Here is a 17,149-nt window from a genome sequence, read left to right on the forward strand (position 1 = left end):
ATTTTTGATGGGGCGAGTCTCGAAGCCAAGGCTGCCACCAGAGTTCTTCGGCAAGAGAGTTTGAAAATCTTGTATCTGGTTAATACTTTTTTATTTTAATCTTTGGGTTTGGTATAAAAGTATAGTAAATAGTTAGGCTGCTTTTTTTTATTCTTTTACTAGTCGATTTATCATCTGCCATTTCTTGGAATTAAAATACTGCCATGTATAATATTTTTAATGTGAAATACACTAATTTTGTGTAAATTATTATAATGCACACAATTCTTTTATTACACTACACCATTTAAATGGCTGACTTTGTGCTTTAGTCACTTGCAATCGCTTGAAGGAGGTATCAGTTCTTTCTTTCACTTCTTTTAGGCACTGTTAAATAATGATTTTAAACAAGTGAAAAAAATTTCCAAATTATATGATAATTAAAATTTAAAATAAATGGTGGTAGAATAGTTCAGATTCTTACTATTACCATATTTCAAAATAATCTGCTTTAAATTTTAAAATAATTAATAATTATTGAAGAAAACAATTGCACAGAAAGGAACTGGTATCATTGAAAAGGTAACATTTTGAATTTTAAGATTATATTAAAATATTACGCGTAAGGTAATTTGTTCCAAATTTATTTCAGGAAAACGATAAATTGTTGGCTAATTTCTGTAATATTAAATAAATTTTTGAACTTCGAAACACTGAAGGTGTTCTTTCTCTTGCCCTTAAGAAGGAGGAAAAAAAAAAAAAAAAATTTGCAGAGTTTGGTGAATATGGACCTAGTCGCTTAGATGAACATTCATACATGCATACATATATAGCTACAATGAAATATATTTATGTTAAGATTATAATTGTAAAAATGTGATATGCAAATGAGATAGAAGGCTGATTCATCATTACTTATTCACAGAGCGAAATAAATGACACACGAGACTATGATTAATTTTCGACCTTACCCATATTAAATGAATAGTTTCAGAAATCGGTTCTGTTGTGGTGTCACGAATATCCTTTAACGCTGCCATCCGAAGTATTTTTACTATTTTCAAACACGGAAAATTTCAGTAGCAATAAGCCTTCTTAGCATTATATTTTTTAAAGATTATTTGTTATGCTAATAAAATAATCATTTATTGATATTCCTCTATTTAATGAACACTATATCAAGTCATTCTTTGGATTGGCTCAGTTTAATTCCACCCAAAATTCCAGAAACAATTGATTAATGAAACCGTAGAAAACATGTTGTTTCTTTCTTTCCCTGAAAGAAGCCCTGTGCAGTTACGAGGCTTACGTGTGTTTCCTAATAAAAAAGCTGCCCCCTTCCTGGAACTGCAGCTGAAAAGTTGCAAGTGTTTGCTGTAACTGCGGCGTGAACAAGACGTGTTGTTAAGCACAATAACCCTGCATGCCTTTTCTAATTACAAAGGGAGGAGATGGTATCAAGGTTTGTTTTGGTGATGAGAGCTGGGCAGGAAACGAATCGACTGGATTGACGTCAGTAGTTGCTGCTTTTTTTTCTCCAACACAAAACATTGGGCTTATTGGTATATAGATTTCAAATGAAAAGTGGGGGACAGCGTTTTCTACAAGTCTTTTTCAAGCCCCCCCCCCCGCGTCTGAGTGTCAATATGGGAGAAAATTATTATTTTGTCTTTTAAGCGTTAGACACGACTATTTCCACATTTATGGAGCCACATTGTACCTGATTGAGATTAATTAATTTACTTTAATAATTATACAATAGTATAAATTTATTCATTTTATTTTAAATTAATCGTACTTATTTACTTCTTGATGTTTGTGTTTGTCACAATTCATTTTTATGAAGTTCAAAACTTGTGTCCTGTTTGAGCATTTACTGTTACAGTCGTAGAATATATATCTATAATATAAAGAGAGAGAGAGAGTCTTTTTCGTACCTCTTTCCAGTCTTTTCATTTTAATAACGAATAGCATTTAATATTCTTGGTAATTCTCTTATTTATTTTAAAAAATGTTTTTTAAAAAAAGTCATACTAAATGCCTAATTAGACATGAATTACAGCATGCACTCGAACTTCTTTATAAAATATCAAAAATAATGTTATTACAAATGTTATTCTTATTTTCATGTTTGCGTTGACAATTTTTAATAAAAGTCGTTATTTCAATAAGTGTTAAAAATCTTTTTGGTTGTCTTCACTTGATTTTTAAAGATATCTTTATATGTTACTGGAATAAATATTTTGAGTAAAGATTTAAATTATTCCATCTATAACATTTTTGGTGTGTTGTGGGCAAACTTTCATAGAACTAATTTATAATAACATAACTAATTTATAAGAACCAAATCATAAAAATAGAGAGTGTCATATTAACGATGCGACAGTTTATAATTTCAAAACTGGATTGTCCTCTTTTGTAAATATCTTGGATAAAAAGTTACTAATTTAGTATTTTAAAGAGGATTGCGAATGCCATTAAAGTGTAAAGACTAAGGCAGTAAATATTAATTACAAAAAATTTTATTTTCAAATGTGCTATTGAGACAAAATTTATTGTACTTATAAAATGGATAATTATGGTTGAATGTATGAATATTGTCGTATTTCCGTCTTTTAAAGATGTCTAGAACTACATATCTTATAACATTCTTATAAGGAAATTACTTTTAGCATTTGATTTTTGAGTATCCGTTGTTATGTAAATAGCAAAACATTGAGGGATAATATTCCAAATTTTCTTTAAACATCTGATGTATCGGCAATCTTTTATTTTTTATTTTTGGCAATAAACGTGAAAATCGTATTTTTCTTTCTCTAAAGAAGATATTAGACTTGCTATTTACTAGGCATATTATTTTGTAATTTTGAGAACTTTACATGGCAGTAAATCGTTATTTTTTCCTCTATCTGTTTCGTGTATAGAATTACAGAATTGTTTTTTATATTAAAATACGTAATTAAACAAAACAGCAATTGATTTAAAAGACAAAAAACACTTGGACATCTTTAAACATCTCGAGTATCCGCTGTGTACTTTCTTATAAGAACCAAACCATTACTGTCCCAAATAGGATGCGCCTTCTATTTATGAAGTTATATATATCAAGAAATTAAATTTTACCTCTTTGGCTTAGATTTATCTCAATTGTCTGAGATTCTTTATTATATTGATATTCTATGTAACACTTATAACAATCTTTTTAAATTTTATTTTCATTTAGAAATCCTTGCTGATATAAAGTCGCTGCTCACTCATGTCGGTTTGCGCATTTTGTATATACTGTTTGATGTTTCCTTTAATTTTGTATTAGTTTTTTTTAACTGTGTGAAAATAAAATCATTTGTTGGAATTCACCCTGAAAGTCAATCTGACCTAAACTAATAAATAAATTTCAGTGGTTTTATTATCGATTAAAAATAGCAGCCTTCAGTTGTCTTTCTCTTTAAAAAAAGTAGCCATTCAACACACTGCCATTTGCTTACAATAAATGGCATACCAGATTTTAAAAAAATCACTAAATTTTATTGTTGCAGCATCATATCGCTCGTTTTATCGTTCTGAAAACATTACAAAATATGAGAAATGCCATATGGAAATGGAATGATATAAATAATTTTTGTGTCACGCAACCGTGCCTAAGGATGCCCTTTGCCGTGCAAACCTTGGTCAGCCTGGAAAGAAAGTAAATAAAGCTTTCATATTCTAATAAGGAATGTAAAAGCTTCTTTTTCTAGTTTGTATTCATGAGGCGTAATATATTTACTCCCTCACGTTTCTGCGAATGCACGAAACGTCAGCCAAAATAAAGGTTTCCACCCACATTTTGTGACTAAGTATAAGATCTTTTATTATTTATAGACTATATGAAAACCATTTTTGCATGGTATATATATAATATCTGTTTACATTTTTTTTTTTTTTTTGTCAATTTTTAACATAACGTCGGACATATTATTCAGGATTAACTATCGTTTATAAAGATTATTAAAAGATTTATTTTCATTGAAACATCTTTGTTGCTAAGTTGCCTTTGAGATCACATTTTACTCACAGCAATCTTTTTATTACTCTTATCGAAATTATGTCCATAGAAATCAGCTTATACACCTTTTAACAGTATGCCCGTCAGTCTCTTGTATTTGGAATCAAGGTTTTATTTATTTATTTTTAAATCTGGAAAGTGAATTGAAGATTATTATGAACATTTAATATCATGACATATTAAAAATAAATGCCGAAAATACATGAACTGAAATATTCTGTAGACTTTCAGTTGAATAGAAATGACAATAGCAGAATATGTATTCTAATAGATAATAGAGTAAAAGGAATATTCAAGTGATTCAGTGTGCTTTTTATCTAAAATTAAATATTTCTTGGGTTAAGTTTTTAAAAAAATCGCGTGCTGTCTTGCCTAGAATGATAATAGCATCATAATCAGTCTTCAAAATTTAAAGAGATACAAACTTTCACAATTTAGCAAAAACTTTATAACAATAATTATTCACTTTTCACCTTCTCTCTTTATGAATTATACTATAACTAATAAAGATTGGTTTTAGAAATGATTAAAACAAGTTTATACTAATTTCTAGTTATTTTTAATATTTGCACGTATTGGAATCTGATGTTTTGAAATAAAATTGTTATTTTAGGAGAAAGAAAAATCAAAAATGAGTATCGGAGTTCCATCTATCTCTTCATCATATTTTTCAGAGTTATTGGAAAGAGTTAAATATTGATTTAAAAACAAGTTGACATTCTTATTATTTATCAGATATTTATTTTTAAATGAAAACTCATGTTAATCTTTTTTCCCCCCTAATAATAAATATGTAATGTTATATTTACCAATAATTTCTAGTACTCAATTGCAACTTTATATTCTTAATTAGTACTTTTATAATATAAAATTCTTTTATTTCCTTCTATTAACATACATTGTTCAAATAATTTCGGTGTGTTTTCCCACTAACATTCTCCCACCCACCTTTTCAAATAACTACCCATTTCCAGCTGAATAGAACGTGCTTATTAATTGAACGCGCCTGACGGTGGTCGATCATTTTTGACATCGGGACCAACCTGCTAAATAAGCATACAATTAAGTGTCACGCATGATCGTGGGTTTTTTCTAATAATTGCAAATGGATTACATGGCATGGGTTTCGAAAAATCGCCGATTCATGCTGTGTGTATCTATCAATAATCCTTATGCAGAATGCAAATTCAAACCGGCAGGAAGCGTCTGCCAGAAACTTTCTCGCATACATTCTAATAAAGGTTCTTGCACATTATTAACCGCATACCATCGGCAAACAATAGTTATGAAAGAGCCAGTTAGTGTGCTATCTTTGGCGATTAATTGCTGGGATGCGGTGAATACGCAAATTTATTTTCTGATTATTTACTGCATCCCATCTCTTCCCTTTTCTAAATTAAAGAATTATGTTAATGTATAAATTAACGAATTATTACTCAAACATTGAATACCTCTCATGATTTTTTTTTTATAGTTGGCACTTCATAGAAATTTATATTCTCGTCTTCGACTATTTTTCAACCTAGGCTTATGATTTTATATTAGGAATGTCTTGATTTTTGCATTCTCTGTCGCTTTCTTTCAGCCAAATAGCCCACCCTTTGTAGAATTAAGTGTGAAAAGAGTAGGATCAAGTTTTCCTCTATATTTTCCGAATTAAGAATGTTCCCCTATATCTGCTGAATATGGAAAGATGATTGCTGGTATTTTTACACAAGAAACTGGCATTCGGCATTAATTGGATTCTTCTGTACTAAGCTGCTTATAATTTCTGTAAGTGGACCCATTAACTGGTCTAACTTAATACAATACAATACAGTATATCACTATACATTTGAATTTAGCCAATTTAATCGATACGAAACGGAATCTACCTTCGTTATTGGCTTGTCCAGAGGAATTTGTTTAGTACTTCGAAAATTGAGTAGCTTATTTTCCTTTGCCTATATCACAAAAACTGTATAATCAGTGCTTCCAAAAAAAAGGGGGGGGAGGGGACCCTTTAAAACGTGTCAATGTAGCATTCCTGACTTTGGGGAGAAGGAATCACCATCTGCTTTTAGAAAGTTGTGAGCTTATTACAATAATCATAACCCTGCTTTCCCAAAGAGTTTTTGTGTTCCCTCTTTTTTTATCCTTTAATTAAAGCTCGAAATGCCCCTGCATCATCCGACCCTGAACCCCATGATTCCACCCTACTAACCCCTGACCCTGGAAATGAGGAAAAAGTGGGAACCAGGTTGCTGCTTCCTGCTCGAATACTACAATCCTTTTCACCGCAAGCCATATGTTCCTATCCCTTTCGCGATAGAGTTCGGGGAGGGGAGGACATACCATAACCCCTATGTTTTTTTTATCCTCCTCCTCTCTGCTGTTGAAGCCAGGTGGTTTCGAGAAGTTATGTTCTGGTATTCTCATGATTATATGGGAAAGTTTCCTGACAAAATACCGAAAGGGTAGAGCAACGTTTCACACTGAAGTTTTTATTTTAGTCCGTTTTACCAGAGGATTTTAGGTTTGTATTCTAAAATTATCTGCTTAGGACATTAGTAGAGGGCAGTTATGAAACTAGTTGTAGGACTTTGTTTTATTAAAATAATGGAATTTACTCCGAAATGAAGTACGAATGCATAGCTTTAGTAAATCAAATGAAAGAAGAAAAATAAATTATCCTAACAATACTTCAAAGAAATCTGGAGCTTTCCCGCCCGTTTTCGATGTTAAGAGGCCCTTAAGCAGTTACTCGCTTTGCTTATTTGTTATTCTTGCCCTGATAGCAAGAAAGAGATATTCAGAAATGAAAATGAAAACCCTTATTGTGTGCATTGTGAAACATGGCTACAAAAGGATTTACTATTGCACACAAAAGGCACCGTTTTTAATTGCAAGAATACTGTGTCATCTTTACTACTAGGTAAATAAATTTTAATAGAAAAAAATGTGATGTTAATTATTATTAATGAAATGATGCGGCTTTGATAATTATTGAAAACAGATTGCAGTTGTTCCGATAAAATATGGAAAGTTTCTTTTTCTTAGTCTTCTAATGATGTTTGAAAATCAAAAATATGACATTTAGCATTTTTAATGCAGAATTTCACACTTTGTTAATTCTCGCCATTTACATGTTTCCCATTATTTGCAACTATTCTTATTGTTCCTCTAAGATCTCCACAGCAATTGTGAATATGGAAATGATTTCCCGTGATTTTCACCATTATTCTCCTGTTAGTTAGAGGGGGGGGGGAGGAGTAAAACTGTTAAAATTTGGTTGATTACAGTCCACAGTTATTTTGAAATGTTGGGCGCGAAGATGTACATATCACTGGTGAATGCAAAATAGAAAGAGTTCATCGAATCCTCAATGGGATTGGATTTTGTAACTTCGAAACGAGGAGTATATATTTAATTGGAAATACACTACATCAGAAACAGATTGTCCATCATTTTTTAGAGATTTGCAGTCCTTTTAGATTCTAGTGACCAAAAAACGGTATAAAAATTAATTGTAGTAATTTTATTTTGAAATTTATCGTTAAAAATGTATTTATTGCATGTATTTTAAACATATTTTTGAATTCTCGTGCTATAATGTTCGAAAACTTCATGTCGAAATAAAATAATTCTAATGCAGTGTCTTGGTATTATTTATTATCAAACTGGCTTGTTATATGCAAATAGAAGATTTGGTAATAGAGTTGACACGATTGTACAAATTTTAATTAATAGGCTTTGATGTAATTAATAATTATTTAGGTATTAAGAACAGACCAGAGTGTTGTAATTATTTTAATTAATTAAATATGGAAATATGCTTACTTATTGCATTGAAAAATTAAGAGTTAAGGCTGTCTAAGCAAGGTTATTAATTAGGTTAAGTATCTAAGCAAGAATCATAAACTTGAAATACTGTTCATGAAAGAGTCAATAAAAGTTGGTTAATTAAACGTAATTTTTCTCTTCATCCACCTTCTTTTTAAAATTCTTTTTTCAAATATTGTAGAGCTGAACATTATCATTGATGAATAAAAATAACTAGCCAATTCCATTTGAACTTTTATCTGAGGTTTTCTTATAAAATGATGTAAATAATAACTTAAGCCTGAAACATTGACTGTTGATTCTTAATATTTTTTGATGTTTTCAAATTTATTTACCAGTTTGAATTTTCTTTCTTCTGTTATTAGCTGAACTGATTTGCAAATTAGCAGTTCTGGCACATTTTGTATTAGACAAAATTACTATTTTCTAACTAAACTTTTGTTATGATTTTATTTAAAAATAGTTCTAAACAAAATTATAACAAATTTATATTACCCAAGAAGGATAACTGGGATTAATATATTCCAGCTAGTAATATTTATCTGGAAAGGTCATTAATATCGACGATACTGACTATTGGGGGAAATATGGGCCATACCGTCAGGGTGATGCTGTTCAAACTGTCATATCAAGGACCACAATATGTTGTCAGTTTCTAGAACGCCTTTTACTTTTTTTTAATCTTCCGCGTCTCTTCCATTTCCTCTTCTAGTGTTTACTTTCTTTTGTTATGGACGGATGAAAGCGACCGTAAATAGTATTGGGTCATAAAATGACGATCTATATTGGCACTTTCGGAAGTTTAGTCACGTGCGTAAACAACAGCAATTATAGCGGAAGCAGCACTTTTCCATTCCTTGAAGTAGATTGTTGTGGCAAGACTACAGAAAAGTTATTTCTTCTGAAACCACCTTAAAGCAGAGCGAATGCGATGGGGAGTGCCATAATCGCATGACTTCTCAGATTTATCACTTTGTTTTGACTTCTGAGTGTTTAGGGAAACGAAGTCGAGCTACACTTTTTATTTTATCTTAGAAGAGCCGCCTAAAGTATTTGGCTCTCAAATTTTGACGTCTCTCCATGTTTTGACTTATCCTGAAACCGACAAAATTATTTTTGGAAACTTACCTGGCAATAAAAAAACGCAATAAGCCAGATTTTCGCATCTAAATTGTAGATATCTATCAAATTTTGGCCGGAATCTGCTTCTGGTAAATTTTTTTAAATCTCGTCTTCTGTACAAACAGACATACATTTTTAAAACGTGCTGTGAATCACATATGCCACAAATCCATCAAACTCATCATTAATTATCTTGATTATAAATGCAAGGACAGAGACAGTTTTATGTTTACTCTTGTATATTTGAACATGGTAACTCAAGATATAAAGGCGTAGTTAGTTGGATTTTGATAAATAATATCTATTCTAAATTATTCATCTATAACTACTTTTGATCAAAATCTACCAACAAGAGGAATTGCTTTTCCTATACATACTCAAATGATTTCACCTTTATATGTTAATTAACAAAATAGAATCATATTTGCAAAGATATTACCATCGAATAGAATATTTTATAAATTTATAATTTATCCGTACACACGTTATGGCTTAACTGGTAGAAAATAGAAAAAGGTGTTATATGTTAGCATGTTGTCATAGATATAATGAATCTTTGAGAATCCCAAAATAAATATCTCGGTCTTATAACATGTTTCATTGAATATGTAATCATTGAGATGGCCAGTATATATATATATTTTCCCCAGGTGAAAGTTTGCGAAATTATTGTAGCAAAGCATAAAGATTATAAAATGGGGAAAACAATTGTTTAGTCTGTGACTGAATGATAAGAATACATGACTTTTAATGAGCATTATTGGTAAATGTTGGTTGCATATCACCGAGATATAATTATTTTTGACCACAAGGGATTATATGATTTTCAAGACGGAAATATTCCCGGTTTTTCAGTTACGAAAAGCGCACTACATACGCAGCATTCGGTAATCATCTTTTTATGCCTTCCTCCCTACCTCCCATCTTTTTACCCTTTATTGTTTAAGTATCTTTATCTTATATTAGAGATTACAAGAGAATGTTATGTCATAATAAGAATGTTTGCGAAGTGTCAAAATATTAGAATTTCTGATTTCATGACATATGCAGAATAAAACTTGTCATTTTATGAAGAGTCGTGAAACGTGATTATTTTTGTGCATTGATCGCTTTGACATGGAAGATAAAATAGTTGATGAGTGCGCAATTCGTTTAGATCTGCAAGAAAGATTTTGCTGTGCACTTGTATGCTTTCTTCCGGTTCTGGATTTCTTTTATGTGAGAAATAGTTAATATCAACGTCACTTATAATAAAATGAAACAATCTATTTGCTCTTTATTATCTTTTACAAATTCTCGTAAACAATGAACCATATTTATTGATCTTAAGGGATATATATATATATATATATATATATATATATATATATATATATATATATATATATATATATATATATATAATATTAGGTTTTATTTTGGTGCAAGTTCATATTATATTTTGAAAACTTAACAATATTCAAAGATTCAGACTAGTTGAAAATTTATTTTGACCTCATTATTGAGTTAATCGATCTAATCTATTACGATTCTAATATATGTTCGTTATATAAATTGTTTGCTAATTCTTTATTATTGAAATGCATATCCCTTTAATCGTCTCATTTTATTGTAAGACTGGAATTTTATTCAAATGATTATATATTATTATAGTTGGGAAACCAATCACTGTTGCAAAAGCATCAATTGGATTTTGTAGTAAAAAAAAGTCCTTCTTAAACTACTTTGAGAGTTGCAAAAGCATTATGTCTTATTATCAGATTTTTTTAATATTAGTAATTATGCTAAAAGTTATCTTGTTGAAAGCATTGCATTAAAATTAGACACTCAGTTGCATAAACAATATTTCCCATTGTTATTAGTTAATGCTTTCTTTGCCTTTGCCTATTTAGTTGAGTATTATTGTTCCATTCAGAAACGAAGCCGAGAAAAATTTCTTATCCAATAAAACGTTTTGTGTGTGCTGTAATATTAATCCATTGAAGCCAATGGTTCAAAATGTTTACCTTTCATAAATATTTGCTATTTTTCCCTTTGATTCTATCAATGATTAGCAAATAATTTTGTTTACAGTTGAAGATCTAATGACTCTTTTGTCATAAACCGAGGTCTTCGGATACATTGAATTTTGAAATTCACTTATAAGAGTGATTGAGTGTGAGAATTGTACCATCAATTGTAATTGGCCATTCAAATATGTAGTGGATAGAACCGATAAATTAAGTGGCTAAATAAATTTCACAAATATTGAATGAATATTCAATATTTTATCTAAGTAGTTCAGATATTATTTGTTTGTTTGAATAAAGAAATTTTTATTGAAAATGAATCAAATAAATTACTTTTGCAAAAGTTTCAGCGAAAGATATGTATATGATAATAGCAAAATAGTTATGGAAAAAATATTTTGCTTATAAATAAATCTTTACAAATAATGAATATGAATATCTCTATTGCGCAGTATAGACCTAGAACTAACAAATTTAGCAGAAGCATATTTTAAACGGTATTTTAGAGCGATTCTTAAAGATTTTAATTCATAAAAAAGTTTTAACGTAATTTTGTCTTTTTTTCATCATAAGTTCCGAAAATATTATAGCACAAAAATAATTTTTACATCACCTTAAAAAAAAAATCAGTGATATTCATTGTTGCTGTATAGTTTCCCTCTGTATTTAATTTAATTAAAAAATCTTAATTATGTTGTTGAAGGGAAATTCAAATCGTTTTTCATTGTTATTAATATATATTTTTTTCATTGTTGGTGATCGAGATATGAAGATTTTTCCATATCTTTTAGATCAAAATTTTTCCCTGAAAGTAGGCAATAATGATAAAATTTTAGAGTGCGGCCATTTTTAAACATCGCCGATCTTCACTGTAATATAATTGGATGTAGAAAAAAGTATTAGGCAAAAGGATAGCACAGAATGATGTAAGGTTTCTAAAATAGTTATATGTGTATTAAATTTTTGAGTTCAAAAATATTTTACCGAGAAAGTTATAAGGATAAGAACCATTTATCCTGGCGAACTGGTTAAGGGCCAAAGGCGGCTTGTAATAAATTTAGTTCTTTTGTAAATAAATTTAAGAAAAACCAGATTCTGAATTATTTCTGTAAATCAAAAAATTATAAAAATGAATGTTTTTTAAACAACATTAATTCTGTTAACATTATTATTCTCAACATTATATTCTTGTCTAAAATTGGTTGTTATATTTTCAGAAAAAAAAATCAAAAAAAATCAGGGATTTATTATTTATATATTTCGGAATACAGTAGACTCCCGATTATCCGTTCAGGTTAATCTAAGTTTTTTTTTTTTTTTTTTTTGCATCCAAGCAAAGACAAAATACTTCCAAAGCAAGAAGCAAACACAAATGACTGATTTCTTCAAAAAGGTGTAGTTTTACAGTTATGCTTTTGTAATTACATAATACTTTACAGTATTAAAACAGTACATATGTATTGATTTTTCTGTGTATCCTTGACGCCTCTCGTAAGTACAAAGCACTTTTCTGTTTTCATTAACAAAATGCATTTTAGGTTAGTTTTGAGTGATATACTAAAATATTAAGCGTTAGTTAAACATTTCCTTCTGTTTATTTTACGTTTTATTATACATAAAACGATTTTTCAAAGTTGGAATGACTGTTTTCTCTTTTGCTATACCCTTTTTTTGCTTTTTTCGGATTATCCGCGATTTTTGTTATCCGCGGCGGCCGCGCCACCCAATTCCACGAATAATCGAGAGTGTACTGTATATCGATATATAGAGAGAGTTAATCTTCTTGTTCATATATTACTTTAAATTAGACCTATTAATTGAATATGGTTATTGCACTTTGCGCCTTTGAAATCCAGTTAAAATCACATCAATTTGTTCAGCTAGTTATCTGTTTCTTCTATATTTTTTTGTAGTCGTTTTGGACAAACAGTAAATAATCATTTCTTTGAATTTGAAGTTAAAAAATTGCGTGGTCAATTATCTAAACTGAGTTTTCTCAACCTTGACTTCATCCTTTTACTTAATTTAAAGGCGGAAAAAGTAACTCCGACGATTATAGTATGGTATATACAATTTAGCAGAATTTTTGAATAAAATTGATCCAATTATATTTCTTTAAATAATTTTTTTTCTTGTTGCCGTATAAAAAAATTCAGTTTGGTTTAGCAATATGTTTTTGTTAATCCTATATACATATAATCACTTTCAGAAGTTCTTTTTACTAACCTTTTTCGTATTTAGATTCATTCTTATAATTTGTCACTTTCATCTTCGGTTGTTGTTTTTTCTTTTGCTTGTGTTTTTATTGAATGCCCAAAAGTGGTAATTTTTTTTTCCCTGTATCGTTTACAACTTGAATAAAAAATATTTCTCGAAATGGAGTAATTTTGATAATTGACTGGTTTAGAGATAATCTACAACTAAATAATTCTTTTTCAGTTGCTTGTAAATTGTTTTCAATTCGGCTTTAAAAGTAGTTCTTTAACTAATGGTTACTTTTTCAGGAATCTGCACTGTGTGCTTTTTTCTTCTTTTCTTTGTTATTAGTTCAATTCACCAATATAATTTTCGTAACTAGTTACCGTTTGTATTCACTTCTTAGCAACCATTTTTGTTTCTTGATGGTCATTAAGTAGAACAAAAGATCTGAAACTTTCTTTTCGGTATATGTTTTACTTAAAACAATCATACCTTGTTATGGTCATCAGCGATTGGATCGATCGAAAAGAGTTTGATCTATTTTTAATATGTTCATGCGATTTAGTTTCATTTGTAGTACAATTGTTTGACGCAGATAAGTACTTGATGTTCTTGCCGGCTTACTAAACTGTAAAAATAGCTTGTTAACAGATTTTATTTGCAACAAATATTCATAAAAATTTAGGGATTAATTTTCATTTCTTTTCTCATTCAGCTGTTTTAGTATTTAACTTGTTATCTTGTACTGAATTTTATCATCTCTGTTGATAAAGATAGCATTTTCCAAAGAAAAAGCCTTCAAAACTACTATATTTTGCTTTGACAGTATGTATATCTCCTTTTTTCTTTAATTTTCGAAATTTTGCATTTATCTTTCGTACCTCGTGATAATAGTTATTTCGTATTAATATATAAGAATTAAAGATTCTTATTGCAATTTCTGCTTTAAATTTTCTATCTGATTTTATTAAATAACATCTTTTAGAAAGAAAAAATCTTTTCAGCTTATCTAATTAAAGTTTATTTTAACACGTCCTGGAAATATTTAAAATTATTTAGCTAGTATTTTATTTCATTTATGCTCATTTTTGCCTTAGTTAATGCTTATGCAGAGATGTTAAAAGTAAATTACATTCTCGCCTGCTATTTTTGTGATCTGTTCATTTCTTATCCCATATATTTTTTTTTAATTTGTAATTTTAATAATCTTCTTTTTGTAAAAATCTTTTAAATATATAAGACCCTTATTTATTAATAATAGACTTTTCTATTTTTTTTTTTTAAATAAAAATTCCCTGTTCTTACGAGGTTTTATTCTGAAACCATAATTTTATTAACTTAAGAAAGTTGGATTGCCAAAATTTGATCGAGTGTGATTTTTTAAGGTGCGGTATATTTCAATGCGAGGGAAAAATGTAAAGTTATGATACTGAATGAAAAAGTTATTACGTTGTATTTATGAAAACTTATTTCACTAACAACCAGATTTAGATTAAAACTTCAAATTGTAATTTCAGATGCTGGGTTTTTTTTTTTTTGTGACGATTGTCTTAAAAAACTTTTTTTAAAATTATTTTTTATTCTAAAGTTGTTTGAAACATTTTAGCCATTTTTTGGATTTTAGATTTTTTTGCCTTGATTTCTTTAACTTTTTTCCCTCTTACAAAAACATTTGCAACCATTTTGTTTGGTTTTTACTAAAGAATTTTATTTCGAAATCTATTTAAATACAGTTTTCAGCAACTTTTTCAATATTTTGCTGTGTAATTCAAAGGAAATTTATAGAGACAGATATAAACATTTTGAACTCTCTTGTATTTGCTTTGTATCATGAATTGTTTACTTTACGATATACTAACCTTGGAACCTTAAGAAGCCCATTACTTGTGGATACATAATATCGAAAAAAAAAAAAGTCTTAATAGGATGAATGTTCGATGATTATTTATGCATTTTCGATCTTCTTACTTTATGCCTATTCCTTTCAAAAATAATTTTTTATTCAGTGTATGAATTAAATTTTTGTATGGTCATCAGCGTTTTTGGCATAACATGTTTCATTATGTGAATGTAACAACTCTTTTCTTTTTTAGGTAAGGATTTATCTATACTGTTATTTGTTTTGCTACCAGTCTGCGTAAAAGAAGTTTTAAATTAGCTTCTCTAGTGTCTCATTCTGTAAGTATTTAAATTGTTGGCGTTTTATTTTCACCTTTTTAATTTCCTTCTGATACATATAGAGAGAGCTGGGTTTTAATCATGTTCTTTTAATAATGCGTCAGGAATATAAGCGAAATTTAATGACATACACTCACGCGCACAAAATGTAATTTTTTTTTTCAATGGTGTTTAAAAATATTCGCCTTAATTGAGAAGAATTTTTATAGTTATATGTTTAAATTAGCAGAAACAAGTTAAATTTCATGATTATTTTTCCGACATTTCTTTTATATATAAAAACTGCCGAATTCAGTAGGTTCACACACCCTCGAAAGCGAAGGGATAAAATTCCTTAATGCTTACCTCATTCTTTTAAAACATAAATTTCACTTTCCTTAATACTACACATGCCAAAAAAAAACCCTATCAAATTCTCATTATAAAATCACTAAAAGAAGAAATATTGTTAAGAAAAAATAAAAAAAAAATCGAAACAATTAACTCAATTCCCATTCAGATTCTTTATAATGCGATAAAATGGTATTATGAAAAATAGGTATGTGAATTTAGAATGCTCTAGATTAGTAAAATCCCACTTCAAATAAAATTGCCGTGTCTTTTAAATTATGCACGCAATCTGTCTGAATTAAAATTTCTGTGACTTATAAATGTATGCCAGAAATTCTGACAGAAATTATTTTAAAATATTTACTATGTTTCTACTATCACAGAGGAAGTAGGGTTATATTAAAATATTTATGTGCTTATAAAAAAAATGCTTATGGCAGCTGTGTGGCAAATGATGCATATAATATTTCTTTTAATACGTATGAAAAAATTTCCCTTTTTAACTAGTGTTAATTTACCATAAGAGTTCAAGTTGTTAATCTTCTTGATGTATATTTCCCCATTTTAACCTCTCCAGAGGGCCATAAGTAATCAAATGGAGTGAATGCATTTGTAGTCTTACCATCACGAATCAGCCATTGAGAAGTCGATTTTCGTGCGAGCAAAGGCACGTTGCGATTGGTAACGGTGGAATCAACTCACCTGAGCTGATAAAACCCGTTTGACTAGAATTTTGAGACACTGACTTTTCTCTCCCGGGTGTTTCATTCTATCCTTCTTGTCTCTTCCCTCTCGCTGCTTTTTTCTTCTTCATGTGTTTATTTATTCCGTATTTTCTTTTCATATTTTTATTGTTTCTTCTCTCTAGTCAACGTAAGATTTAGAGCGTCTGGGGGCTGTTCGTGTATTTAGTTTGAGTGTTCGCGTAGGTTGAATTTATTTTATAAGAAATGCGTCTGTAGAAATGGTATTAACGATTAATCTGGAAAGATGTTTAGCTGATTAATGGCAGAAATGGGTACATCGAAATTTTATGGGAAAAATAAACAGCTTAGTCTTTTAAGCCAGTTTCTTAATAATATTACTGAGACTTCACTGAGGAATGAATGCTGTGGAAGATGAAGTCATTAGAGTTTGGGATGGTTTTGCTAAAATTTGACTGAATTGTATCCTATTTTTATGTGTCCCTGTGGGAGCAGTACCTTCTTTTAAATGAAAATTATCTGTTTGGTAACCTTCGTATTAGATAGAATGATAAACCCAAGAGTGTTTGGAATGTCCTGTGTATAACAGTCATTTTCACCTTATTTGCTTTTTGAAATGTAAGACACTTCTAATTACTAAGTCAGATTTCTGATTTGAATTTGCAGATTCATAGTAAACACCTCAAAATTGCTACTGATAGCTTAATTGTTCGTGTCTGAACTTGTTTATTATTTGTACTCTATGTTTAAAAGAAAAATGG

The 17,149-nt window shown here is 29.4% G+C and overlaps 1 protein-coding gene across 3 annotated transcripts in view; it reads left to right on the forward strand.

Moving 5' to 3' along the window:
* LOC129984546 (uncharacterized) overlaps positions 1 to 17,149 on the forward strand; it is a 200,346-nt gene that overhangs the window by 58,632 nt on the left and 124,565 nt on the right. For 2 of the 3 annotated variants that reach the window (XM_056094452.1, XM_056094455.1), the window contains exon 2: positions 15,270 to 15,354. The exons of the other annotated variant lie outside the window; for it this stretch is intronic. The gene's annotated coding sequence lies outside the window, so the exon portion shown is untranslated. The remainder of the gene's footprint in view (positions 1 to 15,269; positions 15,355 to 17,149) is intronic. 3 annotated transcript variants of the gene reach the window in all.

This window comes from Argiope bruennichi, chromosome 9, assembly GCF_947563725.1.
Source record: "Argiope bruennichi chromosome 9, qqArgBrue1.1, whole genome shotgun sequence".
NCBI lineage: Eukaryota > Metazoa > Arthropoda > Arachnida > Araneae > Araneidae > Argiope > Argiope bruennichi.